Consider the following 27,548-nt stretch of genomic DNA (forward strand, 5'->3'; position numbering starts at 1 on the left):
TAAATAGTTAATGTCTTAGACTGGTACTCTGGCCTACCGGTTAAGGTCTTAACTCTTGCTCTGGCCTAATAGCTAAGGTCTTAGACTCGTATTCTGGCCTAATAGCTAAGGTCTGAGACTCGTACTCTGGCCTGATAGCTAAGGTCTTAACTCTTACTCTGGCCTAATAGCTATGGTCTTAGACTTGTACTCTGGCCTAATGGTTAAGGTCTTAACTCTTACTCTGGCTTAATAGCTAAGGTCTTAGACTCGTACTCTGGCCTACAGGTTCTCTTACTCTGGCCTAATAACTAAGGTCTTAACTCTTACTCTGTCCTCCTGGTTAAGGACTCAACTCTTACTCTGGCCTAATAACTAAGGTCTTAGACTCATACTCTGGCCTAATGGTTAAGGTCTTAACTCTTACTCTGGCCTAATAGCTAAGGTCTCAACTCTTACTCTGGCCTAATAGCTAAGGTCTTAGACTCGTACTCTGGCCTACAGGTTAAGGTCTTAACTCTTACTCTGGCCTAATAGCTAAGGTCTTAGGGCCATATGTATGAGCACATTTTCCCATAGACACAGAATAGGTAAAACCCTTTATACATATGGCCCTTAGACTCGTACTCTGGCCTACAGGTTAAGGTCTTAACTCTTACTCTGGCCTAATAGCTAAGGTCTTAGACTCGTACTATGGCCTACAGGTTAAGGTCTTAACTCTTACTCTGGCCTAATAGCTAAGGTCTTAGACTCATACTCTGGCCTTATGGTTAAGGTCTTAACTCTTACTCTGGCCTAATAGCTAAGGTCTTAGACTTGTATTGTGGCCTACAGGTTAAGGACTTAACTTTTTCTCTGGCCTACTGGTTAAGGTCTTAACTCTTACTCTGGCCTACTGGTTAAGGTCCTAACTCTTACTCTGGCCTATTGGTTAAGGTCTTAACTCTTACTCTGGCCAAATAGCTAAGGTCTTAGACTCGTACTCTGGCCTAATGGTTAAGGTCTTAACTTTTACTCTGGCCTACTGGTTAAGGTCTTAACTCGTACTCTGGCCTAATAGCTAAGGTCTTAGACTCGTACTCTGGCCTAATGGTTAAGGTCTTAACTCTTACTCTGGCCTAATAGCTAAGGTCTTAGACTCGTAGTCTGGCCTACTGATTAAGGTCTTAACTCTTACTCTGGCCTAATAGCTAAGGTCTTAACTCTTACTCTGGCCTAATAGCTAAGGTCTTAACTCTTACTCTGGCCTACTGGTTAAGGTCTTAACCCTTACTCTGGCCTAATAGCTAAGGTCTTAGACTCGTACTATGGCCTACTGGTTAAGGTCTTAACTCTTACTCTGGCCTAATAGCTAAGGTCTTGGACTCGTGCTCTGGCCTACTGGTTAAGGTCTTAACTCTTACTATGGCCTAATATCTAAGGTCTTAGCTCTTACTCTGGCCTAATAGCTAAGGTCTTAACTCTTACTCTGGCCTGTTAGCTAAGGTATTAGACTCGTACTCTGGCCTAATGCTTAAGGTCTTAACTCTTACTCCGGCCTAATAGCTAAGGTCTTAGACTCGTACTCTGGCCTAATGGTTAAGGCCTTAACTCTTACTCTGGCCTAATAGCTAAGGTCTTAACTCTTACTCTGGCCTATAGCTAGGGTCTTAGACTGGTACTCTGGCCTACTGGTTAAGGTCTTACCTCTTGCTCTGGCCTAATAGCTAAGGTCTTAGACTCGTACTCTGGCCTAATAGCTAAGGTCTGAGACTCGTACTCTGGCCTGATAGCTAAGGTCTTAACTCTTACTCTGGCCTAATAGCTAAGGTCTTAGACTTGTACTCTGGCCTAATGGTTAAGGTCTTAACTCTTACTCTGGCCTAATAGCTAAGGTCTTAGACTCGTACTCTGGCCTACAGGTTAAGGTCTTAACTCTTACTCTGGCCTAATAGCTAAGGTCTTAACTCTTACTCTGTCCTCCTGGTTAAGGTCTTAACTCTTACTCTGGCCTAATAACTAAGGTCTTAGACGCATACTCTGGCCTAATGGTTAAGGTCTTAACTCTTACTCTGGCCTAATAGCTAAGGTCTTAACTCTTACTCTGGCCTCATAGCTAAGGTCTTAGACTCGTACTCTGGCCTGCAGGTTAAGGTCTTAACTCTTACTCTGGCCTAATAGCTAAGGTCTTAGACTCGTACTCTGGCCTAATGGTTAAGGTCTTAATTCTTACTCTGGCCTAATAGCTAAAGTCTTAGACTCGTACTAAGGCCTACAGGTTAAGGTCTTAACTCTTACTCTGGCCTACTGGTTAAGGTCTTAACTCTTACTCTGGCCTATTGGTTAAGGTCTTAACTCTTACTCTGGCCTAATAGCTAAGGTCTTAGACTCGTACCCTGGCCTAATAGCTAAGGTCTTAACTCTTAGTCTGGCCTAATAGCTAAGATCTTAGACTCGTACTCTGGCCTACTGGTGAAGGTCTTAACTTTTTCTCTGGCCTAATAGCTAAGGTCCTAACTCTTACTCTGGCCTACTGGTTAATTTCTTAACTCTTACTCTGGCCTACTGGTTAAGGTCTTAAATCTTACTATGGCCTAATAGCTAAGGTCTTAGACTCGTACTATGGCCTACAGGTTAAGGTCTTAACTCTTACTCTGGCCTAATAGCTAAGGTCTTAGACTAATACTCTTGCCTAATGGTTAAGGTCTTAACTCTTACTCTGGCCTAATAGCTAAGGTCTTAGACTTGTATTGTGGCCTACAGGTTAAGGACTTAACTTTTTCTCTGGCCTACTGGTTAAGGTCTTAACTCTTACTCTGGCCTACTGGTTAAGGTCCTAACTCTTACTCTGGCCTATTGGTTAAGGTCTTAACTCTTACTCTGGCCTAATAGCTAAGGTCTTAGACTCGTACTCTGGCCTAATGGTTAAGGTCTTAACTTTTACTCTGGCCTACTGGTTAAGGTCTTAACTCGTACTCTGGCCTAATAGCTAAGGTCTTAGACTCGTACTCTGGCCTAATGGTTAAGGTCTTAACTCTTACTCTGGCCTAATAGCTAAGGTCTTAGACTCGTAGTCTAGCCTACTGATTAAGGTCTTAACTCTTACTCTGGCCTAATAGCTAAGGTCTTAACTCTTACTCTGGCCTAATAGCTAAGGTCTTAACTCTTACTCTGGCCTACTGGTTAAGGTCTTAACCCTTACTCTGGCCTAATAGCTAATGTCTTAGACTCGTACTATCGCCTACTGGGTAAGGTCTTAACTCTTACTCTGGCCTAATAGCTAAGGTCTTGGACTCGTGCTCTGGCCTAATGGTTAAGGTCTTAACTCTTACTCTGGCCTACTGGTTAAGGTCTTATCTCTTACACTGGCCTAATAGCTAAGGTCTTAGACTCGTACTCTGGCCTAATGGTTAAGGTCTTAACTCTTACTCTGGCCTACTGGTTAAGGTCTTATCTCTTACACTGGCCTAATAGCTAAGGTCTTAGACTCGTACTCTGGCCTGATAGCTAAGGTCTTAACTCTCACTCTGGCCTAATAGCTAAGGTCTGAGACTTGTACTGTGGCCTAATGGTTAAGGTCTTAACTCTTACTCTGGCCTAATAGCTAAGGTCTTAGACTCGTACTCTGGCCTACTGGTTAAGGTCTTAACTCTTACTCTGGCCGAATAGCTAAGGTCTTAACTCTTACTCTGTCCTACTGGTTAAGGTCTTAACTCTTACTCTGGCCTACTGGTTAAGGTCTTAACTCTTACTCTGGCCTAATGGCTAAGGTCTTAAACTCGTACTATGGCCTAATGGTTAAGGTCTTAACTCTTACTCTGGCCTAATATCTAAGGTCTTAACTCTTACTCTGGCCTAATAGCTAAGGTCTTAACTCTTACTCTGGCCTGTTAGCTAAGGTATTAGACTCTTACTCTGGCCTACTGGTTAAGGTCCTAACTCTTACTCTGGCCTATTGGTTAAGGTCTTAACTCTTACTCTGGCCTAATAGCTAAGGTCTTAGACTCGTACTCTGGCCTAATGGTTAAGGTCTTAACTTTTACTCTGGCCTACTGGTTAAGGTCTTAACTCGTACTCTGGCCTAATAGCTAAGGTCTTAGACTCGTACTCTGGCCTAATGGTTAAGGTCTTAACTCTTACTCTGGCCTAATAGCTAAGGTCTTAGACTCGTAGTCTGGCCTACTGATTAAGGTCTTAACTCTTACTCTGGCCTAATAGCTAAGGTCTTAACTCTTACTCTGGCCTCATAGCTAAGGTCTTAACTCTTACTCTGGCCTACTGGTTAAGGTCTTAACCCTTACTCTGGCCTAATAGCTAAGGTCTTAGACTCGTACTATGGCCTACTGGTTAAGGTCTTAACTCTTACTCTGGCCTAATAGCTAAGGTCTTGGACTCGTGCTCTGGCCTACTGGTTAAGGTCTTAACTCTTACTATGGCCTAATATCTAAGGTCTTAGCTCTTACTCTGGCCTAATAGCTAAGGTCTTAACTCTTACTCTGGCCTGTTAGCTAAGGTATTAGACTCGTACTCTGGCCTAATGGTTAAGGTCTATACTCTTACTCTGGCCTAATAGCTAAGGTCTTAACCTGGCCTAAATAGTTAAGGTCTTAGACTGGTACTCTGGCCTACTGGTTAAGGTCTTAACTCTTACTCTGGCCTAATAGCTAAGGTCTTAGACTCGTACTCTGGCCTAATAGCTAAGGTCTTAGACTCGTACTCTGGCCTGATAGCTAAGGTCTTAACTCTCACTCTGGCCTAATAGCTAAGGTCTGAGACTTGTACTGTGGCCTAATGGTTAAGGTCTTAACTCTTACTCTAGCCTAATAGCTAAGGTCTTAGACTCGTACTCTGGCCTACTGGTTAAGGTCTTAACTCTTACTCTGGCCGAATAGCTAAGGTCTTAACTCTTACTCTGTCCTACTGGTTAAGGTCTTAACTCTTACTCTGGCCTACTGGTTAAGGTCTTAACTCTTACTCTGGCCTAATGGCTAAGGTCTTAGACTCGTACTATGGCCTAATGGTTAAGGTCTTAACTCTTACTCTGGCCTAATATCTAAGGTCTTAACTCTTACTCTGGCCTAATAGCTAAGGTCTTAACTCTTACTCTGGCCTGTTAGCTAAGGTATTAGACTCGTACTCTGGTCTAATGCTTAAGGTCTTTACTCTTACTCCGGCCTAATAGCTAAGGTCTTAGACTCGTACTCTGGCCTAATGGTTAAGGTCTTAACTCTTACTCTGGCCTAATAGCTAAGGTCTTAACTCTTACTCTGGCCTATAGCTAGGGTCTTAGACTGTTACTCTGGCCTAACGGTTAAGGTCTTAACTCTTGCTCTGGCCTAATAGCTAAGGTCTTAGACTCGTACTCTGGCCTAATAGCTAAGGTCTTAGACTCGTACTCTGGCCTACTGGTTAAGGTCTTAACTCATACTCTGGCATAATAGCTAAGGTCTTAGACTCGTACCCTGGCCTAATAGCTAAGGTCTTAACTCTTACTCTGGCCTAATAGCTAAGATCTTAGACTCGTACTCTGGCCTACTGGTTAAGGTCTTAACTTTTTCTCTGGCCTACTGGTTAATTTCTTAACTCTTACTCTGGCCTACTGGTTAAGGTCTTAAATCTTACTATGGCCTAATAGCTAAGGTCTTAGACTCGTACTCTGGCCTACTGGTTAAGGTCTTAACTCTTACTCTGGCCCACTGGTTAAGATCTTAACCCTTACTCTGGCCTAATAGCTAAGGTCTTAGACTCGTACTATGGCCTACAGGTTAAGGTCTTAACTCTTACTCTGGCCTAATAGCTAAGGTCTTAGACTCGTACTCTGGCCTAATAGCTAAGGTCTTAGACTCGTACTCTGGCCTGATAGCTAAGGTCTTAACTCTCACTCTGGCCTAATAGCTAAGGTCTGAGACTTGTACTGTGGCCTAATGGTTAAGGTCTTAACTCTTACTCTGGCCTAATAGCTAAGGTCTTAGACTCGTACTCTGGCCTACTGGTTAAGGTCTTAACTCTTACTCTGGCAGAATAGCTAAGGTCTTAACTCTTACTCTGTCCTACTGGTTAAGGTCTTAACTCTTACTCTGGCCTACTGGTTAAGGTCTTAACTCTTACTCTGGCCTAATGGCTAAGGTCTTAAACTCGTACTATGGCCTAATGGTTAAGGTCTTAACTCTTACTCTGGCCTAATATCTAAGGTCTTAACTCTTACTCTGGCCTAATAGCTAAGGTCTTAACTCTTACTCTGGCCTGTTAGCTAAGGTATTAGACTCGTACTCTGGTCTAATGCTTAAGGTCTTTACTCTTACTCCGGCCTAATAGCTAAGGTCTTAGTCTCGTACTCTGGCCTAATGGTTAAGGTCTTAACTCTTACTCTGGCCTAATAGCTAAGGTCTTAACTCTGGCTCTGGCCTAAATAGTTAATGTCTTAGACTGGTACTCTGGCCTACCGGTTAAGGTCTTAACTCTTGCTCTGGCCTAATAGCTAAGGTCTTAGACTCGTATTCTGGCCTAATAGCTAAGGTCTGAGACTCGTACTCTGGCCTGATAGCTAAGGTCTTAACTCTTACTCTGGCCTAATAGCTATGGTCTTAGACTTGTACTCTGGCCTAATGGTTAAGGTCTTAACTCTTACTCTGGCTTAATAGCTAAGGTCTTAGACTCGTACTCTGGCCTACAGGTTCTCTTACTCTGGCCTAATAACTAAGGTCTTAACTCTTACTCTGTCCTCCTGGTTAAGGACTCAACTCTTACTCTGGCCTAATAACTAAGGTCTTAGACTCATACTCTGGCCTAATGGTTAAGGTCTTAACTCTTACTCTGGCCTAATAGCTAAGGTCTCAACTCTTACTCTGGCCTAATAGCTAAGGTCTTAGACTCGTACTCTGGCCTACAGGTTAAGGTCTTAACTCTTACTCTGGCCTAATAGCTAAGGTCTTAGGGCCATATGTATGAGCACATTTTCCCATAGACACAGAATAGGTAAAACCCTTTATACATATGGCCCTTAGACTCGTACTCTGGCCTACAGGTTAAGGTCTTAACTCTTACTCTGGCCTAATAGCTAAGGTCTTAGACTCGTACTATGGCCTACAGGTTAAGGTCTTAACTCTTACTCTGGCCTAATAGCTAAGGTCTTAGACTCATACTCTGGCCTTATGGTTAAGGTCTTAACTCTTACTCTGGCCTAATAGCTAAGGTCTTAGACTTGTATTGTGGCCTACAGGTTAAGGACTTAACTTTTTCTCTGGCCTACTGGTTAAGGTCTTAACTCTTACTCTGGCCTACTGGTTAAGGTCCTAACTCTTACTCTGGCCTATTGGTTAAGGTCTTAACTCTTACTCTGGCCAAATAGCTAAGGTCTTAGACTCGTACTCTGGCCTAATGGTTAAGGTCTTAACTTTTACTCTGGCCTACTGGTTAAGGTCTTAACTCGTACTCTGGCCTAATAGCTAAGGTCTTAGACTCGTACTCTGGCCTAATGGTTAAGGTCTTAACTCTTACTCTGGCCTAATAGCTAAGGTCTTAGACTCGTAGTCTGGCCTACTGATTAAGGTCTTAACTCTTACTCTGGCCTAATAGCTAAGGTCTTAACTCTTACTCTGGCCTAATAGCTAAGGTCTTAACTCTTACTCTGGCCTACTGGTTAAGGTCTTAACCCTTACTCTGGCCTAATAGCTAAGGTCTTAGACTCGTACTATGGCCTACTGGTTAAGGTCTTAACTCTTACTCTGGCCTAATAGCTAAGGTCTTGGACTCGTGCTCTGGCCTACTGGTTAAGGTCTTAACTCTTACTATGGCCTAATATCTAAGGTCTTAGCTCTTACTCTGGCCTAATAGCTAAGGTCTTAACTCTTACTCTGGCCTGTTAGCTAAGGTATTAGACTCGTACTCTGGCCTAATGCTTAAGGTCTTAACTCTTACTCCGGCCTAATAGCTAAGGTCTTAGACTCGTACTCTGGCCTAATGGTTAAGGCCTTAACTCTTACTCTGGCCTAATAGCTAAGGTCTTAACTCTTACTCTGGCCTATAGCTAGGGTCTTAGACTGGTACTCTGGCCTACTGGTTAAGGTCTTACCTCTTGCTCTGGCCTAATAGCTAAGGTCTTAGACTCGTACTCTGGCCTAATAGCTAAGGTCTGAGACTCGTACTCTGGCCTGATAGCTAAGGTCTTAACTCTTACTCTGGCCTAATAGCTAAGGTCTTAGACTTGTACTCTGGCCTAATGGTTAAGGTCTTAACTCTTACTCTGGCCTAATAGCTAAGGTCTTAGACTCGTACTCTGGCCTACAGGTTAAGGTCTTAACTCTTACTCTGGCCTAATAGCTAAGGTCTTAACTCTTACTCTGTCCTCCTGGTTAAGGTCTTAACTCTTACTCTGGCCTAATAACTAAGGTCTTAGACGCATACTCTGGCCTAATGGTTAAGGTCTTAACTCTTACTCTGGCCTAATAGCTAAGGTCTTAACTCTTACTCTGGCCTCATAGCTAAGGTCTTAGACTCGTACTCTGGCCTGCAGGTTAAGGTCTTAACTCTTACTCTGGCCTAATAGCTAAGGTCTTAGACTCGTACTCTGGCCTAATGGTTAAGGTCTTAATTCTTACTCTGGCCTAATAGCTAAAGTCTTAGACTCGTACTAAGGCCTACAGGTTAAGGTCTTAACTCTTACTCTGGCCTACTGGTTAAGGTCTTAACTCTTACTCTGGCCTATTGGTTAAGGTCTTAACTCTTACTCTGGCCTAATAGCTAAGGTCTTAGACTCGTACCCTGGCCTAATAGCTAAGGTCTTAACTCTTAGTCTGGCCTAATAGCTAAGATCTTAGACTCGTACTCTGGCCTACTGGTGAAGGTCTTAACTTTTTCTCTGGCCTAATAGCTAAGGTCCTAACTCTTACTCTGGCCTACTGGTTAATTTCTTAACTCTTACTCTGGCCTACTGGTTAAGGTCTTAAATCTTACTATGGCCTAATAGCTAAGGTCTTAGACTCGTACTATGGCCTACAGGTTAAGGTCTTAACTCTTACTCTGGCCTAATAGCTAAGGTCTTAGACTAATACTCTTGCCTAATGGTTAAGGTCTTAACTCTTACTCTGGCCTAATAGCTAAGGTCTTAGACTTGTATTGTGGCCTACAGGTTAAGGACTTAACTTTTTCTCTGGCCTACTGGTTAAGGTCTTAACTCTTACTCTGGCCTACTGGTTAAGGTCCTAACTCTTACTCTGGCCTATTGGTTAAGGTCTTAACTCTTACTCTGGCCTAATAGCTAAGGTCTTAGACTCGTACTCTGGCCTAATGGTTAAGGTCTTAACTTTTACTCTGGCCTACTGGTTAAGGTCTTAACTCGTACTCTGGCCTAATAGCTAAGGTCTTAGACTCGTACTCTGGCCTAATGGTTAAGGTCTTAACTCTTACTCTGGCCTAATAGCTAAGGTCTTAGACTCGTAGTCTAGCCTACTGATTAAGGTCTTAACTCTTACTCTGGCCTAATAGCTAAGGTCTTAACTCTTACTCTGGCCTAATAGCTAAGGTCTTAACTCTTACTCTGGCCTACTGGTTAAGGTCTTAACCCTTACTCTGGCCTAATAGCTAATGTCTTAGACTCGTACTATCGCCTACTGGGTAAGGTCTTAACTCTTACTCTGGCCTAATAGCTAAGGTCTTGGACTCGTGCTCTGGCCTAATGGTTAAGGTCTTAACTCTTACTCTGGCCTACTGGTTAAGGTCTTATCTCTTACACTGGCCTAATAGCTAAGGTCTTAGACTCGTACTCTGGCCTAATGGTTAAGGTCTTAACTCTTACTCTGGCCTACTGGTTAAGGTCTTATCTCTTACACTGGCCTAATAGCTAAGGTCTTAGACTCGTACTCTGGCCTGATAGCTAAGGTCTTAACTCTCACTCTGGCCTAATAGCTAAGGTCTGAGACTTGTACTGTGGCCTAATGGTTAAGGTCTTAACTCTTACTCTGGCCTAATAGCTAAGGTCTTAGACTCGTACTCTGGCCTACTGGTTAAGGTCTTAACTCTTACTCTGGCCGAATAGCTAAGGTCTTAACTCTTACTCTGTCCTACTGGTTAAGGTCTTAACTCTTACTCTGGCCTACTGGTTAAGGTCTTAACTCTTACTCTGGCCTAATGGCTAAGGTCTTAAACTCGTACTATGGCCTAATGGTTAAGGTCTTAACTCTTACTCTGGCCTAATATCTAAGGTCTTAACTCTTACTCTGGCCTAATAGCTAAGGTCTTAACTCTTACTCTGGCCTGTTAGCTAAGGTATTAGACTCTTACTCTGGCCTACTGGTTAAGGTCCTAACTCTTACTCTGGCCTATTGGTTAAGGTCTTAACTCTTACTCTGGCCTAATAGCTAAGGTCTTAGACTCGTACTCTGGCCTAATGGTTAAGGTCTTAACTTTTACTCTGGCCTACTGGTTAAGGTCTTAACTCGTACTCTGGCCTAATAGCTAAGGTCTTAGACTCGTACTCTGGCCTAATGGTTAAGGTCTTAACTCTTACTCTGGCCTAATAGCTAAGGTCTTAGACTCGTAGTCTGGCCTACTGATTAAGGTCTTAACTCTTACTCTGGCCTAATAGCTAAGGTCTTAACTCTTACTCTGGCCTCATAGCTAAGGTCTTAACTCTTACTCTGGCCTACTGGTTAAGGTCTTAACCCTTACTCTGGCCTAATAGCTAAGGTCTTAGACTCGTACTATGGCCTACTGGTTAAGGTCTTAACTCTTACTCTGGCCTAATAGCTAAGGTCTTGGACTCGTGCTCTGGCCTACTGGTTAAGGTCTTAACTCTTACTATGGCCTAATATCTAAGGTCTTAGCTCTTACTCTGGCCTAATAGCTAAGGTCTTAACTCTTACTCTGGCCTGTTAGCTAAGGTATTAGACTCGTACTCTGGCCTAATGGTTAAGGTCTATACTCTTACTCTGGCCTAATAGCTAAGGTCTTAACCTGGCCTAAATAGTTAAGGTCTTAGACTGGTACTCTGGCCTACTGGTTAAGGTCTTAACTCTTACTCTGGCCTAATAGCTAAGGTCTTAGACTCGTACTCTGGCCTAATAGCTAAGGTCTTAGACTCGTACTCTGGCCTGATAGCTAAGGTCTTAACTCTCACTCTGGCCTAATAGCTAAGGTCTGAGACTTGTACTGTGGCCTAATGGTTAAGGTCTTAACTCTTACTCTAGCCTAATAGCTAAGGTCTTAGACTCGTACTCTGGCCTACTGGTTAAGGTCTTAACTCTTACTCTGGCCGAATAGCTAAGGTCTTAACTCTTACTCTGTCCTACTGGTTAAGGTCTTAACTCTTACTCTGGCCTACTGGTTAAGGTCTTAACTCTTACTCTGGCCTAATGGCTAAGGTCTTAGACTCGTACTATGGCCTAATGGTTAAGGTCTTAACTCTTACTCTGGCCTAATATCTAAGGTCTTAACTCTTACTCTGGCCTAATAGCTAAGGTCTTAACTCTTACTCTGGCCTGTTAGCTAAGGTATTAGACTCGTACTCTGGTCTAATGCTTAAGGTCTTTACTCTTACTCCGGCCTAATAGCTAAGGTCTTAGACTCGTACTCTGGCCTAATGGTTAAGGTCTTAACTCTTACTCTGGCCTAATAGCTAAGGTCTTAACTCTTACTCTGGCCTATAGCTAGGGTCTTAGACTGTTACTCTGGCCTAACGGTTAAGGTCTTAACTCTTGCTCTGGCCTAATAGCTAAGGTCTTAGACTCGTACTCTGGCCTAATAGCTAAGGTCTTAGACTCGTACTCTGGCCTACTGGTTAAGGTCTTAACTCATACTCTGGCATAATAGCTAAGGTCTTAGACTCGTACCCTGGCCTAATAGCTAAGGTCTTAACTCTTACTCTGGCCTAATAGCTAAGATCTTAGACTCGTACTCTGGCCTACTGGTTAAGGTCTTAACTTTTTCTCTGGCCTACTGGTTAATTTCTTAACTCTTACTCTGGCCTACTGGTTAAGGTCTTAAATCTTACTATGGCCTAATAGCTAAGGTCTTAGACTCGTACTCTGGCCTACTGGTTAAGGTCTTAACTCTTACTCTGGCCCACTGGTTAAGATCTTAACCCTTACTCTGGCCTAATAGCTAAGGTCTTAGACTCGTACTATGGCCTACAGGTTAAGGTCTTAACTCTTACTCTGGCCTAATAGCTAAGGTCTTAGACTCATACTCTTGCCTAATGGTTAAGGTCTTAACTCTTACTCTGGCCTAATAGCTAAGGTCTTAGACTTGTATTGTGGCCTACAGGTTAAGGACTTAACTTTTTCTCTGGCCTACTGGTTAAGGTCTTAACTCTTACTCTGGCCTACTGGTTAAGGTCCTAACTCTTACTCTGGCCTATTGGTTAAGGTCTTAACTCTTACTCTGGCCTAATAGCTAAGGTCTTAGACTCGTACTCTGGCCTAATGGTTAAGGTCTTAACTTTTACTCTGGCCTACTGGTTAAGGTCTTAACTCGTACTCTGGCCTAATAGCTAAGGTCTTAGACTCGTACTCTGGCCTAATGGTTAAGGTCTTAACTCTTACTCTGGCCTAATAGCTAAGGTCTTAGACTCGTAGTCTGGCCTACTGATTAAGGTCTTAACTCTTACTCTGGCCTAATAGCTAAGGTCTTAACTCTTACTCTGGCCTAATAGCTAAGGTCTTAACTCTTACTCTGGCCTACTGGTTAAGGTCTTAACCCTTACTCTGGCCTAATAGCTAATGTCTTAGACTCGTACTATCGCCTACTGGTTAAGGTCTTAACTCTTACTCTGGCCTAATAGCTAAGGTCTTGGACTCGTGCTCTGGCCTACTGGTTAAGGTCTTAACTCTTACTATGGCCTAATATCTAAGGTCTTAGCTCTTACTCTGGCCTAATAGCTAAGGTCTTAACTCTTACTCTGGCCTGTTAGCTAAGGTATTAGACTCGTACTCTGGCCTAATGCTTAAGGTCTTAACTCTTACTCTGGCCTAATAGCTAAGGTCTTAGACTCGTACTCTGGCCTAATGGTTAAGGTCTTAACTTTTACTCTGGCCTACTGGTTAAGGTCTTAACTCGTACTCTGGCCTAATAGATAAGGTCTTAGACTCGTACTCTGGCCTAATGGTTAAGGTCTTAACTCTTACTCTGGCCTAATAGCTAAGGTCTTAACTCTTACTCTGGCCTATAGCTAGGGTCTAAGACTGGTACTCTGGCCTACTGGTTAAGGTCTTAACTCTTGCTCTGGCCTAATAGCTAAGGTCTTAGACTCGTACTCTGGCCTAATAGCTAAGGTCTGAGACTTGTACTCTGGCCTGATAGCTAAGGTCTTAACTCTTACTCTGGCTTAATAGCTAAGGTCTTAGACTTGTACTCTGGCCTAATGGTTAAGGTCTTAACTCTTACTCTGGCCTAATAGCTAAGGTCTTAGACTCGTACTCTGGCCTACAGGTTAAGGTCTTAACTCTTACTCTGGCCTAATAGCTAAGGTCTTAACTCTTACTCTGTCCTCCTGGTTAAGGTCTTAACTCTTACTCTGGCCTAATAACTAAGGTCTTAGACTCATACTCTGGCCTAATGGTTAAGGTCTTAACTCTTACTCTGGCCTAATAGCTAAGGTCTTAACTCCTACTCTGGCTTCATAGCTAATGTCTTAGACTCGTACTCTGGCCTACAGGTTAAGGTCTTAACTCTTACTCTGGCCTAATAGCTAAGGTCTTAGACTCGTACTCTGGCCTAATGGTTAAGGTCTTAATTCTTACTCTGGCCTAATAGCTAAAGTCTTAGACTCGTACTATGGCCTACAGGTTAAGGTCTTAACTCTTACTCTGGCCTACTGGTTAAGGTCTTAACTCTTACTCTGGCCTATTGGTTAAGGTCTTAACTCTTACTCTGGCCTAATAGCTAAGGTCTTAGACTCGTACTCTGGCCTAATGGTTAAGGTCTTAACTCTTACTCTGGCCTACTGGTTAAGGTCTTATCTCTTACACTGGCCTAATAGCTAAGGTCTTAGACTCGTACTCTGGCCTAATGGTTAAGGTCTTAACTCTTACTCTGGCCTAATAGCTAAGGTCTTAACTCTTACTCTGGCTTAATAGCTAAGGTCTTAGACTCGTACTCTGGCCTACTGGTTAAGGTCTTAACTCTTACTCTGGCCTAATAGCTAAGGTCTTAGACTCATACTCTGGCATAATAGCTAAGGTCTTAGACTCGTACACTGGCCTAATAGCTAAGGTCTTAACTCTTACTCTGGCCTCATAGCTAAGGTCTTAGACTCATACTCTGGCCTAATGTTTAAGGTCTTACCTCTTGGTGTGGCGTAATAGCTAAGGTCTTAGACTCGTACTCTGGCCTACTGGTTAAGGTTTTAACTCTTGGTCTGGCCTAATAGCTAAAGTCTTAGACTCGTACTCTGGCCTAATGGTTAAGGTCTATACTCTTACTCTGGCCTAATAGCTAAGGTCTTAACTCTTACTCTGGCCTAAATAGTTAAGTTCTTAGACTGGTACTCTGGCCTACTGGTTAAGGTCTTAACTCTTACTCTGGCCTAATAGCTAAGGTCTTAGACTCGTACTCTGGCCTAATAGCTAAGGTCTTAGACTCGTACTCTGGCCTGATAGCTAAGGTCTTAACTCTCACTCTGGCCTAATAGCTAAGGTCTGAGACTTGTACTGTGGCCTAATGGTTAAGGTCTTAACTCTTACTCTGGCCTAATAGCTAAGGTCTTAGACTCGTACTCTGGCCTACTGGTTAAGGTCTTAACTCTTACTCTGGCCGAATAGCTAAGGTCTTAACTCTTACTCTGTCCTACTGGTTAAGGTCTTAACTCTTACTCTGGCCTACTGGTTAAGGTCTTAACTCTTACTCTGGCCTAATGGCTAAGGTCTTAAACTCGTACTATGGCCTAATGGTTAAGGTCTTAACTCTTACTCTGGCCTAATATCTAAGGTCTTAACTCTTACTCTGGCCTAATAGCTAAGGTCTTAACTCTTACTCTGGCCTGTTAGCTAAGGTATTAGACTCGTACTCTGGTCTAATGCTTAAGGTCTTTACTCTTACTCCGGCCTAATAGCTAAGGTCTTAGTCTCGTACTCTGGCCTAATGGTTAAGGTCTTAACTCTTACTCTGGCCTAATAGCTAAGGTCTTAACTCTTACTCTGGCCTAAATAGTTAATGTCTTAGACTGGTACTCTGGCCTACCGGTTAAGGTCTTAACTCTTGCTCTGGCCTAATAGCTAAGGTCTTAGACTCGTATTCTGGCCTAATAGCTAAGGTCTGAGACTCGTACTCTGGCCTGATAGCTAAGGTCTTAACTCTTACTCTGGCCTAATAGCTATGGTCTTAGACTTGTACTCTGGCCTAATGGTTAAGGTCTTAACTCTTACTCTGGCTTAATAGCTAAGGTCTTAGACTCGTACTCTGGCCTACAGGTTCTCTTACTCTGGCCTAATAACTAAGGTCTTAACTCTTACTCTGTCCTCCTGGTTAAGGACTCAACTCTTACTCTGGCCTAATAACTAAGGTCTTAGACTCATACTCTGGCCTAATGGTTAAGGTCTTAACTCTTACTCTGGCCTAATAGCTAAGGTCTCAACTCTTACTCTGGCCTAATAGCTAAGGTCTTAGACTCGTACTCTGGCCTACAGGTTAAGGTCTTAACTCTTACTCTGGCCTAATAGCTAAGGTCTTAGGGCCATATGTATGAGCACATTTTCCCATAGACACAGAATAGGTAAAACCCTTTATACATATGGCCCTTAGACTCGTACTCTGGCCTACAGGTTAAGGTCTTAACTCTTACTCTGGCCTAATAGCTAAGGTCTTAGACTCGTACTATGGCCTACAGGTTAAGGTCTTAACTCTTACTCTGGCCTAATAGCTAAGGTCTTAGACTCATACTCTGGCCTTATGGTTAAGGTCTTAACTCTTACTCTGGCCTAATAGCTAAGGTCTTAGACTTGTATTGTGGCCTACAGGTTAAGGACTTAACTTTTTCTCTGGCCTACTGGTTAAGGTCTTAACTCTTACTCTGGCCTACTGGTTAAGGTCCTAACTCTTACTCTGGCCTATTGGTTAAGGTCTTAACTCTTACTCTGGCCAAATAGCTAAGGTCTTAGACTCGTACTCTGGCCTAATGGTTAAGGTCTTAACTTTTACTCTGGCCTACTGGTTAAGGTCTTAACTCGTACTCTGGCCTAATAGCTAAGGTCTTAGACTCGTACTCTGGCCTAATGGTTAAGGTCTTAACTCTTACTCTGGCCTAATAGCTAAGGTCTTAGACTCGTAGTCTGGCCTACTGATTAAGGTCTTAACTCTTACTCTGGCCTAATAGCTAAGGTCTTAACTCTTACTCTGGCCTAATAGCTAAGGTCTTAACTCTTACTCTGGCCTACTGGTTAAGGTCTTAACCCTTACTCTGGCCTAATAGCTAAGGTCTTAGACTCGTGCTCTGGCCTACTGGTTAAGGTCTTAACTCTTACTATGGCCTAATATCTAAGGTCTTAGCTCTTACTCTGGCCTAATAGCTAAGGTCTTAACTCTTACTCTGGCCTGTTAGCTAAGGTATTAGACTCGTACTCTGGCCTAATGCTTAAGGTCTTAACTCTTACTCCGGCCTAATAGCTAAGGTCTTAGACTCGTACTCTGGCCTAATGGTTAAGGCCTTAACTCTTACTCTGGCCTAATAGCTAAGGTCTTAACTCTTACTCTGGCCTATAGCTAGGGTCTTAGACTGGTACTCTGGCCTACTGGTTAAGGTCTTACCTCTTGCTCTGGCCTAATAGCTAAGGTCTTAGACTCGTACTCTGGCCTAATAGCTAAGGTCTGAGACTCGTACTCTGGCCTGATAGCTAAGGTCTTAACTCTTACTCTGGCCTAATAGCTAAGGTCTTAGACTTGTACTCTGGCCTAATGGTTAAGGTCTTAACTCTTACTCTGGCCTAATAGCTAAGGTCTTAGACTCGTACTCTGGCCTACAGGTTAAGGTCTTAACTCTTACTCTGGCCTAATAGCTAAGGTCTTAACTCTTACTCTGTCCTCCTGGTTAAGGTCTTAACTCTTACTCTGGCCTAATAACTAAGGTCTTAGACGCATACTCTGGCCTAATGGTTAAGGTCTTAACTCTTACTCTGGCCTAATAGCTAAGGTCTTAACTCTTACTCTGGCCTCATAGCTAAGGTCTTAGACTCGTACTCTGGCCTGCAGGTTAAGGTCTTAACTCTTACTCTGGCCTAATAGCTAAGGTCTTAGACTCGTACTCTGGCCTAATGGTTAAGGTCTTAATTCTTACTCTGGCCTAATAGCTAAAGTCTTAGACTCGTACTAAGGCCTACAGGTTAAGGTCTTAACTCTTACTCTGGCCTACTGGTTAAGGTCTTAACTCTTACTCTGGCCTATTGGTTAAGGTCTTAACTCTTACTCTGGCCTAATAGCTAAGGTCTTAGACTCGTACCCTGGCCTAATAGCTAAGGTCTTAACTCTTAGTCTGGCCTAATAGCTAAGATCTTAGACTCGTACTCTGGCCTACTGGTGAAGGTCTTAACTTTTTCTCTGTCCTAATAGCTAAGGTCCTAACTCTTACTCTGGCCTACTGGTTAATTTCTTAACTCTTACTCTGGCCTACTGGTTAAGGTCTTAAATCTTACTATGGCCTAATAGCTAAGGTCTTAGACTCGTACTCTGGCCTACTGGTTAAGGTCTTAACTCTTACTCTGGCCCACTGGTTAAGATCTTAACCCTTACTCTGGCCTAATAGCTAAGGTCTTAGACTCGTACTATGGCCTACAGGTTAAGGTCTTAACTCTTACTCTGGCCTAATAGCTAAGGTCTTAGACTAATACTCTTGCCTAATGGTTAAGGTCTTAACTCTTACTCTGGCCTAATAGCTAAGGTCTTAGACTTGTATTGTGGCCTACAGGTTAAGGACTTAACTTTTTCTCTGGCCTACTGGTTAAGGTCTTAACTCTTACTCTGGCCTACTGGTTAAGGTCCTAACTCTTACTCTGGCCTATTGGTTAAGGTCTTAACTCTTACTCTGGCCTAATAGCTAAGGTCTTAGACTCGTACTCTGGCCTAATGGTTAAGGTCTTAACTTTTACTCTGGCCTACTGGTTAAGGTCTTAACTCGTACTCTGGCCTAATAGCTAAGGTCTTAGACTCGTACTCTGGCCTAATGGTTAAGGTCTTAACTCTTACTCTGGCCTAATAGCTAAGGTCTTAGACTCGTAGTCTAGCCTACTGATTAAGGTCTTAACTCTTACTCTGGCCTAATAGCTAAGGTCTTAACTCTTACTCTGGCCTAATAGCTAAGGTCTTAACTCTTACTCTGGCCTACTGGTTAAGGTCTTAACCCTTACTCTGGCCTAATAGCTAATGTCTTAGACTCGTACTATCGCCTACTGGTTAAGGTCTTAACTCTTACTCTGGCCTAATAGCTAAGGTCTTGGACTCGTGCTCTGGCCTAATGGTTAAGGTCTTAACTCTTACTCTGGCCTACTGGTTAAGGTCTTATCTCTTACACTGGCCTAATAGCTAAGGTCTTAGACTCGTACTCTGGCCTAATGGTTAAGGTCTTAACTCTTACTCTGGCCTACTGGTTAAGGTCTTATCTCTTACACTGGCCTAATAGCTAAGGTCTTAGACTCGTACTCTGGCCTGATAGCTAAGGTCTTAACTCTCACTCTCGCCTAATAGCTAAGGTCTGAGACTTGTACTGTGGCCTAATGGTTAAGGTCTTAACTCTTACTCTGGCCTAATAGCTAAGGTCTTAGACTCGTACTCTGGCCTACTGGTTAAGGTCTTAACTCTTACTCTGGCCGAATAGCTAAGGTCTTAACTCTTACTCTGTCCTACTGGTTAAGGTCTTAACTCTTACTCTGGCCTACTGGTTAAGGTCTTAACTCTTACTCTGGCCTAATGGCTAAGGTCTTAAACTCGTACTATGGCCTAATGGTTAAGGTCTTAACTCTTACTCTGGCCTAATATCTAAGGTCTTAACTCTTACTCTGGCCTAATAGCTAAGGTCTTAACTCTTACTCTGGCCTGTTAGCTAAGGTATTAGACTCTTACTCTGGCCTACTGGTTAAGGTCCTAATTCTTACTCTGGCCTATTGGTTAAGGTCTTAACTCTTACTCTGGCCTAATAGCTAAGGTCTTAGACTCGTACTCTGGCCTAATGGTTAAGGTCTTAACTTTTACTCTGGCCTACTGGTTAAGGTCTTAACTCGTACTCTGGCCTAATAGCTAAGGTCTTAGACTCGTACTCTGGCCTAATGGTTAAGGTCTTAACTCTTACTCTGGCCTAATAGCTAAGGTCTTAGACTCGTAGTCTGGCCTACTGATTAAGGTCTTAACTCTTACTCTGGCCTAATAGCTAAGGTCTTAACTCTTACTCTGGCCTCATAGCTAAGGTCTTAACTCTTACTCTGGCCTACTGGTTAAGGTCTTAACCCTTACTCTGGCCTAATAGCTAAGGTCTTAGACTCGTACTATGGCCTACTGGTTAAGGTCTTAACTCTTACTCTGGCCTAATAGCTAAGGTCTTGGACTCGTGCTCTGGCCTACTGGTTAAGGTCTTAACTCTTACTATGGCCTAATATCTAAGGTCTTAGCTCTTACTCTGGCCTAATAGCTAAGGTCTTAACTCTTACTCTGGCCTGTTAGCTAAGGTATTAGACTCGTACTCTGGCCTAATGCTTAAGGTCTTAACTCTTACTCCGGCCTAATAGCTAAGGTCTTAGACTCGTACTCTGGCCTAATGGTTAAGGCCTTAACTCTTACTCTGGCCTAATAGCTAAGGTCTTAACTCTTACTCTGGCCTATAGCTAGGGTCTTAGACTGGTACTCTGGCCTACTGGTTAAGGTCTTACCTCTTGCTCTGGCCTAATAGCTAAGGTCTTAGACTCGTACTCTGGCCTAATAGCTAAGGTCTGAGACTCGTACTCTGGCCTGATAGCTAAGGTCTTAACTCTTACTCTGGCCTAATAGCTAAGGTCTTAGACTTGTACTCTGGCCTAATGGTTAAGGTCTTAACTCTTACTCTGGCCTAATAGCTAAGGTCTTAGACTCGTACTCTGGCCTACAGGTTAAGGTCTTAACTCTTACTCTGGCCTAATAGCTAAGGTCTTAACTCTTACTCTGTCCTCCTGGTTAAGGTCTTAACTCTTACTCTGGCCTAATAACTAAGGTCTTAGACTCATACTCTGGCCTAATGGTTAAGGTCTTAACTCTTACTCTGGCCTAATAGCTAAGGTCTTAACTCTTACTCTGGCCTCATAGCTAAGGTCTTAGACTCGTACTCTGGCCTACAGGTTAAGGTCTTAACTCTTACTCTGGCCTAATAGCTAAGGTCTTAGACTCGTACTCTGGCCTAATGGTTAAGGTCTTAATTCTTACTCTGGCCTAATAGCTAAAGTCTTAGACTCGTACTAAGGCCTACGTCTTAACTCTTACTCTGGCCTAATAGCTAAGGTCTTAACTCTTACTCTGGCCTAAATAGTTAAGGTCTCAGACTGGTACTCTGGCCTAGTGGTTAAGGTCTTAACTCTTACTCTGGCCTAATAGCTAAGGTCTTAGACTCGTACTCTGGCCTAATAGCTAAGGTCTTAGACTCGTACTCTGGCCTGATAGCTAAGGTCTTAACTCTCACTCTGGCCTAATAGCTAAGGTCTGAGACTTGTACTGTGGCCTAATGGTTAAGGTCTTAACTCTTACTCTGGCCTAATAGCTAAGGTCTTAGACTCGTACTCTGGCCTACTGGTTAAGGTCTTAACTCTTACTCTGGCCGAATAGCTAAGGTCTTAACTCTTACTCTGTCCTACTGGTTAAGGTCTTAACTCTTACTCTGGCCTACTGGTTAAGGTCTTAACTCTTACTCTGGCCTAATGGCTAAGGTCTTAAACTCGTACTATTGCCTAATGGTTAAGGTCTTAACTCTTACTCTGGTTTAAAATCTAAGGTCTTAACTCTTACTCTGGCCTAATAGCTAAGGTCTTAACTCTTACTCTGGCCTGTTAGCTAAGGTATTAGACTCGTACTCTGGTCTAATGCTTAAGGTCTTTACTCTTACTCCGGCCTAATAGCTAAGGTCTTAGACTCGTACTCTGGCCTAATGGTTAAGGTCTTAACTCTTACTCTGGCCTAATAGCTAAGGTCTTAACTCTTACTCTGGCCTAAATAGTTAAGGTCTTAGACTGGTACTCTGGCCTACCGGTTAACGTCTTAACTCTTGCTCTGGCCTAATAGCTAAGGTCTTAGACTCGTACTCTGGCCTAATAGCTAAGGTCTGAGACTCGTACTCTGGCCTGATAGCTAAGGTCTTAACTCTTACTCTGGCCTAATAGCTAAGGTCTTAGACTTGTACTCTGGCCTAATGGTTAAGGTCTTAACTCTTACTCTGGCTTAATAGCTAAGGTCTTAGACTCATACTCTGGCCTACAGGTTAAGGTCTTAACTCTTACTCTGGCCTAATAGCTAAGGTCTTAACTCTTACTCTGTCCTCCTGGTTAAGGACTCAACTCTTACTCTGGCCTAATAACTAAGGTCTTAGACTCATACTCTGGCCTAACGGTTAAGGTCTTAACTCTTACTCTGGCCTAATAGCTAAGGTCTTAACTCTTACTCTGGCCTACTGGTTAAGGTCTTAACTCTTACTCTGGCCGAATAGCTAAGGTCTTAACTCTTACTCTGTCCTACTGTTTAAGGTCTTAACTCTTACTCTGGCCTACTGGTTAAGGTCTTAACTCTTACTCTGGCCTAATGGCTAAGGTCTTAAACTCGTACTATGGCCTAATGGTTAAGGTCTTAACTCTTACTCTGGCCTAAAATCTAAGGTCTTAACTCTTACTCTGGCCTAATAGCTAAGGTCTTAACTCTTACTCTGGCCTGTTAGCTAAGGTATTAGACTCGTACTCTGGTCTAATGCTTAAGGTCTTTACTCTTACTCCGGCCTAATAGCTAAGGTCTTAGACTCGTACTCTGGCCTAATGGTTAAGGTCTTAACTCTTACTCTGGCCTAATAGCTAAGGTCTTAACTCTTACTCTGGCCTAAATAGTTAAGGTCTTAGACTGGTACTCTGGCCTACCGGTTAACGTCTTAACTCTTGCTCTGGCCTAATAGCTAAGGTCTTAGACTGGTACTCTGGCCTAATAGCTAAGGTCTGAGACTCGTACTCTGGCCTGATAGCTAAGGTCTTAACTCTTACTCTGGCCTAATAGCTAAGGTCTTAGACTTGTACTCTGGCCTAATGGTTAAGGTCTTAACTCTTACTCTGGCTTAATAGCTAAGGTCTTAGACTCGTACTCTGGCCTACAGGTTAAGGTCTTAACTCTTACTCTGGCCTAATAGCTAAGGTCTTAACTCTTACTCTGTCCTCCTGGTTAAGGACTCAACTCTTACTCTGGCCTAATAACTAAGGTCTTAGACTCATACTCTGGCCTAACGGTTAAGGTCTTAACTCTTACTCTGGCCTAATAGCTAAGGTCTTAACTCTTACTCTGGCCTTATAGCTAAGGTCTTAGACTCGTACTCTGGCCTACAGGTTAAGGTCTTAACTCTTACTCTGGCCTAATAGCTAAGGTCTTAGACTTGTACTATGGCCTACAGGTTAAGGTCTTAACTCTTACTCTGGCCTAATAGCTAAGGTCTTAGACTCATACTCTGGCCTTATGGTTAAGGTCTTAACTCTTACTCTGGCCTAATAGCTAAGGTCTTAGACTTGTATTGTGGCCTACAGGTTAAGGACTTAACTTTTTCTCTGGCCTACTGGTTAAGGTCTTAACTCTTACTCTGGCCTACTGGTTAAGGTCCTAACTCTTACTCTGGCCTATTGGTTAAGGTCTTAATTCTTACTCTGGCCTAATAGCTAAGGTCTTAGACTCGTACTCTGGCCTAATGGTTAAGGTCTTAACTTTTACTCTGGCCTACTGGTTAAGGTCTTAACTCGTACTCTGGCCTAATAGCTAAGGTCTTAGACTCGTACTCTGGCCTAATGGTTAAGGTCTTAACTCTTACTCTGGCCTAATAGCTAAGGTCTTAGACTCGTAGTCTGGCCTACTGATTAAGGTCTTAACTCTTACTCTGGCCTAATAGCTAAGGTCTTAACTCTTACTCTGGCCTAATAGCTAAGGTCTTAACTCTTACTCTGGCCTACTGGTTAAGGTCTTAACCCTTACTCTGGCCTACTGGTTAAGGTCTTAACTCTTGCTATGGCCTAATATCTAAGGTCTTAGCTCTTACTCTGGCCTAATAGCTAAGGTCTTAACGCTTACTCTGGCCTGTTAGCTAAGGTATTAGACTCGTACTCTGGCCTAATGCTTAAGGTCTTAACTCTTACTCTGGCCTAATAGCTAAGGTCTTAACTCTTACTCTGTCCTCCTGGTTAAGGTCTTAACTCTTACTTTGGCCTAATAACTAAGGTCTTAGACTCATACTCTGGCCTAATGGTTAAGGTCTTAACTCTTACTCTGGCCTAATAGCTAAGGTCTTAACTCTTACTCTGGCCTTATAGCTAAGGTCTTAGACTCGTACTCTGGCCTACAGGTTAAGGTCTTAACTCTTACTCTGGCCTAATAGCTAAGGTCTTAGACTTGTACTATGGCCTACAGGTTAAGGTCTTAACTCTTACTCTGGCCTGTTAGCTAAGGTATTAGACTCCTACTCTGGTCTAATGCTTAAGGTCTTAACTCTTACTCTGGCCTAATAGCTAAGGTCTTAGACTCGTACTATGGCCTAATGGTTAAGGTCTTAACTCGTACTCTGGCCTAATATCTAAGGTCTTAACTCTTACTCTGGCCTAATAGCTAAGGTCTTAACTCTTACTCTGGCCTGTTAGCTAAGGTATTAGACTCCTACTCTGGTCTAATGCTTAAGGTCTTTACTCTTACTCTGGCCTAATAGCTAAGGTCTTAGACTCGTACTCTGGCCTAATGGTTAAGGTCTTAACTCTTACTCTGGCCTAATAGCTAAGGTCTTAGACTCGTACTCTGGCCTAATAGCTAAGGTCTGAGACTCGTACTCTGGCCTGATAGCTAAGGTCTTAACTCTTACTCTGGCCTAATAGCTAAGGTCTTAGACTTGTACTCTGGCCTAATGGTTAAGGTCTTAACTCTTACTCTGGCTTAATAGCTAAGGTCTTAGACTCGTACTCTGGCCTACAGGTTACGGTCTTAACTCTTACTCTGGCCTAATAGCTAAGGTCTTAACTCTTACTCTGTCCTCCTGGTTAAGGACTCAACTCTTACTCTGGTCTAATAACTAAGGTCTTAGACTCATACTCTGGCCTAATGGTTAAGGTCTTAACTCTTACTCTGGCCTAATAGCTAAGGTCTTAACTCTTACTCTGGCCTAATAGCTAAGGTCTTAGACTCGTACTCTGGTCTACAGGTTAAGGTCTTAACTCTTACTCTGGCCTAATAGCTAAGGTCTTAGACTTGTACTATGGCCTACAGGTTAAGGTCTTAACTCTTACTCTGGCCTAATAGCTAAGGTCTTAGACTCATACTCTGGCCTTATGGTTAAGGTCTTAACTCTTACTCTGGCCTAAATAGTTAAGGTCTTAGACTGGTACTCTGGCCTACCGGTTAAGGTCTTAACTCTTGCTCTGGCCTAATAGCTAAGGTCTTAGACTCGTACTCTGGCCTAATAGCTAAGGTCTGAGACTCGTACTCTGGCCTGATAGCTAAGGTCTTAACTCTTACTCTGGCCTAATAGCTAAGGTCTTAGACTTGTACTCTGGCCTAATGGTTAAGGTCTTAACTCTTACTCTGGCTTAATAGCTAAGGTCTTAGACTCGTACTCTGGCCTACAGGTTACGGTCTTAACTCTTACTCTGGCCTAATAGCTAAGGTCTTAACTCTTACTCTGTCCTCCTGGTTAAGGACTCAACTCTTACTCTGGTCTAATAACTAAGGTCTTAGACTCATACTCTGGCCTAATGGTTAAGGTCTTAACTCTTACTCTGGCCTAATAGCTAAGGTCTTAACTCTTACTCTGGCCTAATAGCTAAGGTCTTAGACTCGTACTCTGGTCTACAGGTTAAGGTCTTAACTCTTACTCTGGCCTAATAGCTAAGGTCTTAGACTTGTACTATGGCCTACAGGTTAAGGTCTTAACTCTTACTCTGGCCTAATAGCTAAGGTCTTAGACTCATACTCTGGCCTTATGGTTAAGGTCTTAACTCTTACTCTGGCCTAATAGCTAAGGTCTTAACTCTTACTCTGGCCTAATAGCTAAGGTCTTAGACTCGTACTCTGGTCTACAGGTTAAGGTCTTAACTCTTACTCTGGCCTAATAGCTAAGGTCTTAGACTTGTACTATGGCCTACAGGTTAAGGTCTTAACTCTTACTCTGGCCTAATAGCTAAAGTCTTAGACTCGTACTCTGGCCTAATGGTTAAGGTCTATACTCTGACTCTGGCCTAATAGCTAAGGTCTTAACTCTTACTCTGGCCTAAATAGTTAAGGTCTTAGACTGGTACTCTGGCCTACTGGTTAAGGTCTTAACTCTTACTCTGGCCTAATAGCTAAGGTCTTAGACTCGTACTCTGGCCTAATAGCTAAGGTCTTAGACTCGTACTCTGGCCTGATAGCTAAGGTCTTAACTCTCACTCTGGCCTAATAGCTAAGGTCTGAGACTTGTACTGTGGCCTAATGGTTAAGGTCTTAACTCTTACTCTGGCCTAATATCTAAGGTCTTAGACTTGTACTCTGGCCTACTGGTTAAGGTCTTAACTCTTACTCTGGCCAAATAGCTAAGGTCTTAACTCTTACTCTGTCCTACTGGTTAAGGTCTTAACTCTTACTCTGGCCTACTGGTTAAGGTCTTAACTCTTACTCTGGCCTAATGGCTAAGGTCTTAGACTCATACTCTGGCCTTATGGTTAAGGTCTTAACTCTTACTCTGGCCTAAATAGTTAAGGTCTTAGACTGGTACTCTGGCCTACCGGTTAAGGTCTTAACTCTTGCTCTGGCCTAATAGCTAAGGTCTTAGACTCGTACTCTGGCCTAATAGCTAAGGTCTGAGACTCGTACTCTGGCCTGATAGCTAAGGTCTTAACTCTTACTCTGGCCTAATAGCTAAGGTCTTAGACTTGTACTCTGGCCTAATGGTTAAGGTCTTAACTCTTACTCTGGCTTAATAGCTAAGGTCTTAGACTCGTACTCTGGCCTACAGGTTACGGTCTTAACTCTTACTCTGGCCTAATAGCTAAGGTCTTAACTCTTACTCTGTCCTCCTGGTTAAGGACTCAACTCTTACTCTGGTCTAATAACTAAGGTCTTAGACTCATACTCTGGCCTAATGGTTAAGGTCTTAACTCTTACTCTGGCCTAATAGCTAAGGTCTTAACTCTTACTCTTGCCTAATAGCTAAGGTCTTAGACTCGTACTCTGGTCTACAGGTTAAGGTCTTAACTCTTACTCTGGCCTAATAGCTAAGGTCTTAGACTTGTACTATGGCCTACAGGTTAAGGTCTTAACTCTTACTCTGGCCTAATAGCTAAGGTCTTAGACTCATACTCTGGCCTTATGGTTAAGGTCTTAACTCTTACTCTGGCCTAATAGCTAAGGTCTTAACTCTTACTCTGGCCTAATAGCTAAGGTCTTAGACTCGTACTCTGGTCTACAGGTTAAGGTCTTAACTCTTACTCTGGCCTAATAGCTAAGGTCTTAGACTTGTACTATGGCCTACAGGTTAAGGTCTTAACTCTTACTCTGGCCTAATAGCTAAAGTCTTAGACTCGTACTCTGGCCTAATGGTTAAGGTCTATACTCTGACTCTGGCCTAATAGCTAAGGTCTTAACTCTTACTCTGGCCTAAATAGTTAAGGTCTTAGACTGGTACTCTGGCCTACTGGTTAAGGTCTTAACTCTTACTCTGGCCTAATAGCTAAGGTCTTAGACTCGTACTCTGGCCTAATAGCTAAGGTCTTAGACTCGTACTCTGGCCTGATAGCTAAGGTCTTAACTCTCACTCTGGCCTAATAGCTAAGGTCTGAGACTTGTACTGTGGCCTAATGGTTAAGGTCTTAACTCTTACTCTGGCCTAATATCTAAGGTCTTAGACTTGTACTCTGGCCTACTGGTTAAGGTCTTAACTCTTACTCTGGCCAAATAGCTAAGGTCTTAACTCTTACTCTGTCCTACTGGTTAAGGTCTTAACTCTTACTCTGGCCTACTGGTTAAGGTCTTAACTCTTACTCTGGCCTAATGGCTAAGGTCTTAGACTCGTACTATGGCCTAATGGTTAAGGTCTTAACTCTTACTCTGGCCTAATATCTAAGGTCTTAACTCTTACTCTGGCCTAATAGCTAAGGTCTTAACTCTTACTCTGGCCTGTTAGCTAAGGTATTAGACTCCTACTCTGGTCTAATGCTTAAGGTCTTTACTCTTACTCTGGCCTAATAGCTAAGGTCTTAGACTCGTACTCTGGCCTAATGGTTAAGGTCTTAACTCTTACTCTGGCCTAATAGCTAAGGTCTTAACTCTTACTCTGGCCTAAATAGTTAAGGTCTTAGACTGGTACTCTGGCCTACCGGTTAAGGTCTTAACTCTTGCTCTGGCCTAATAGCTAAGGTCTTAGACTCGTACTCTGGCCTAATAGCTAAGGTCTGAGACTCGTACTC

This window comes from Triturus cristatus, chromosome 7 (genome assembly GCF_964204655.1).
Source record: "Triturus cristatus chromosome 7, aTriCri1.1, whole genome shotgun sequence".
NCBI lineage: Eukaryota > Metazoa > Chordata > Amphibia > Caudata > Salamandridae > Triturus > Triturus cristatus.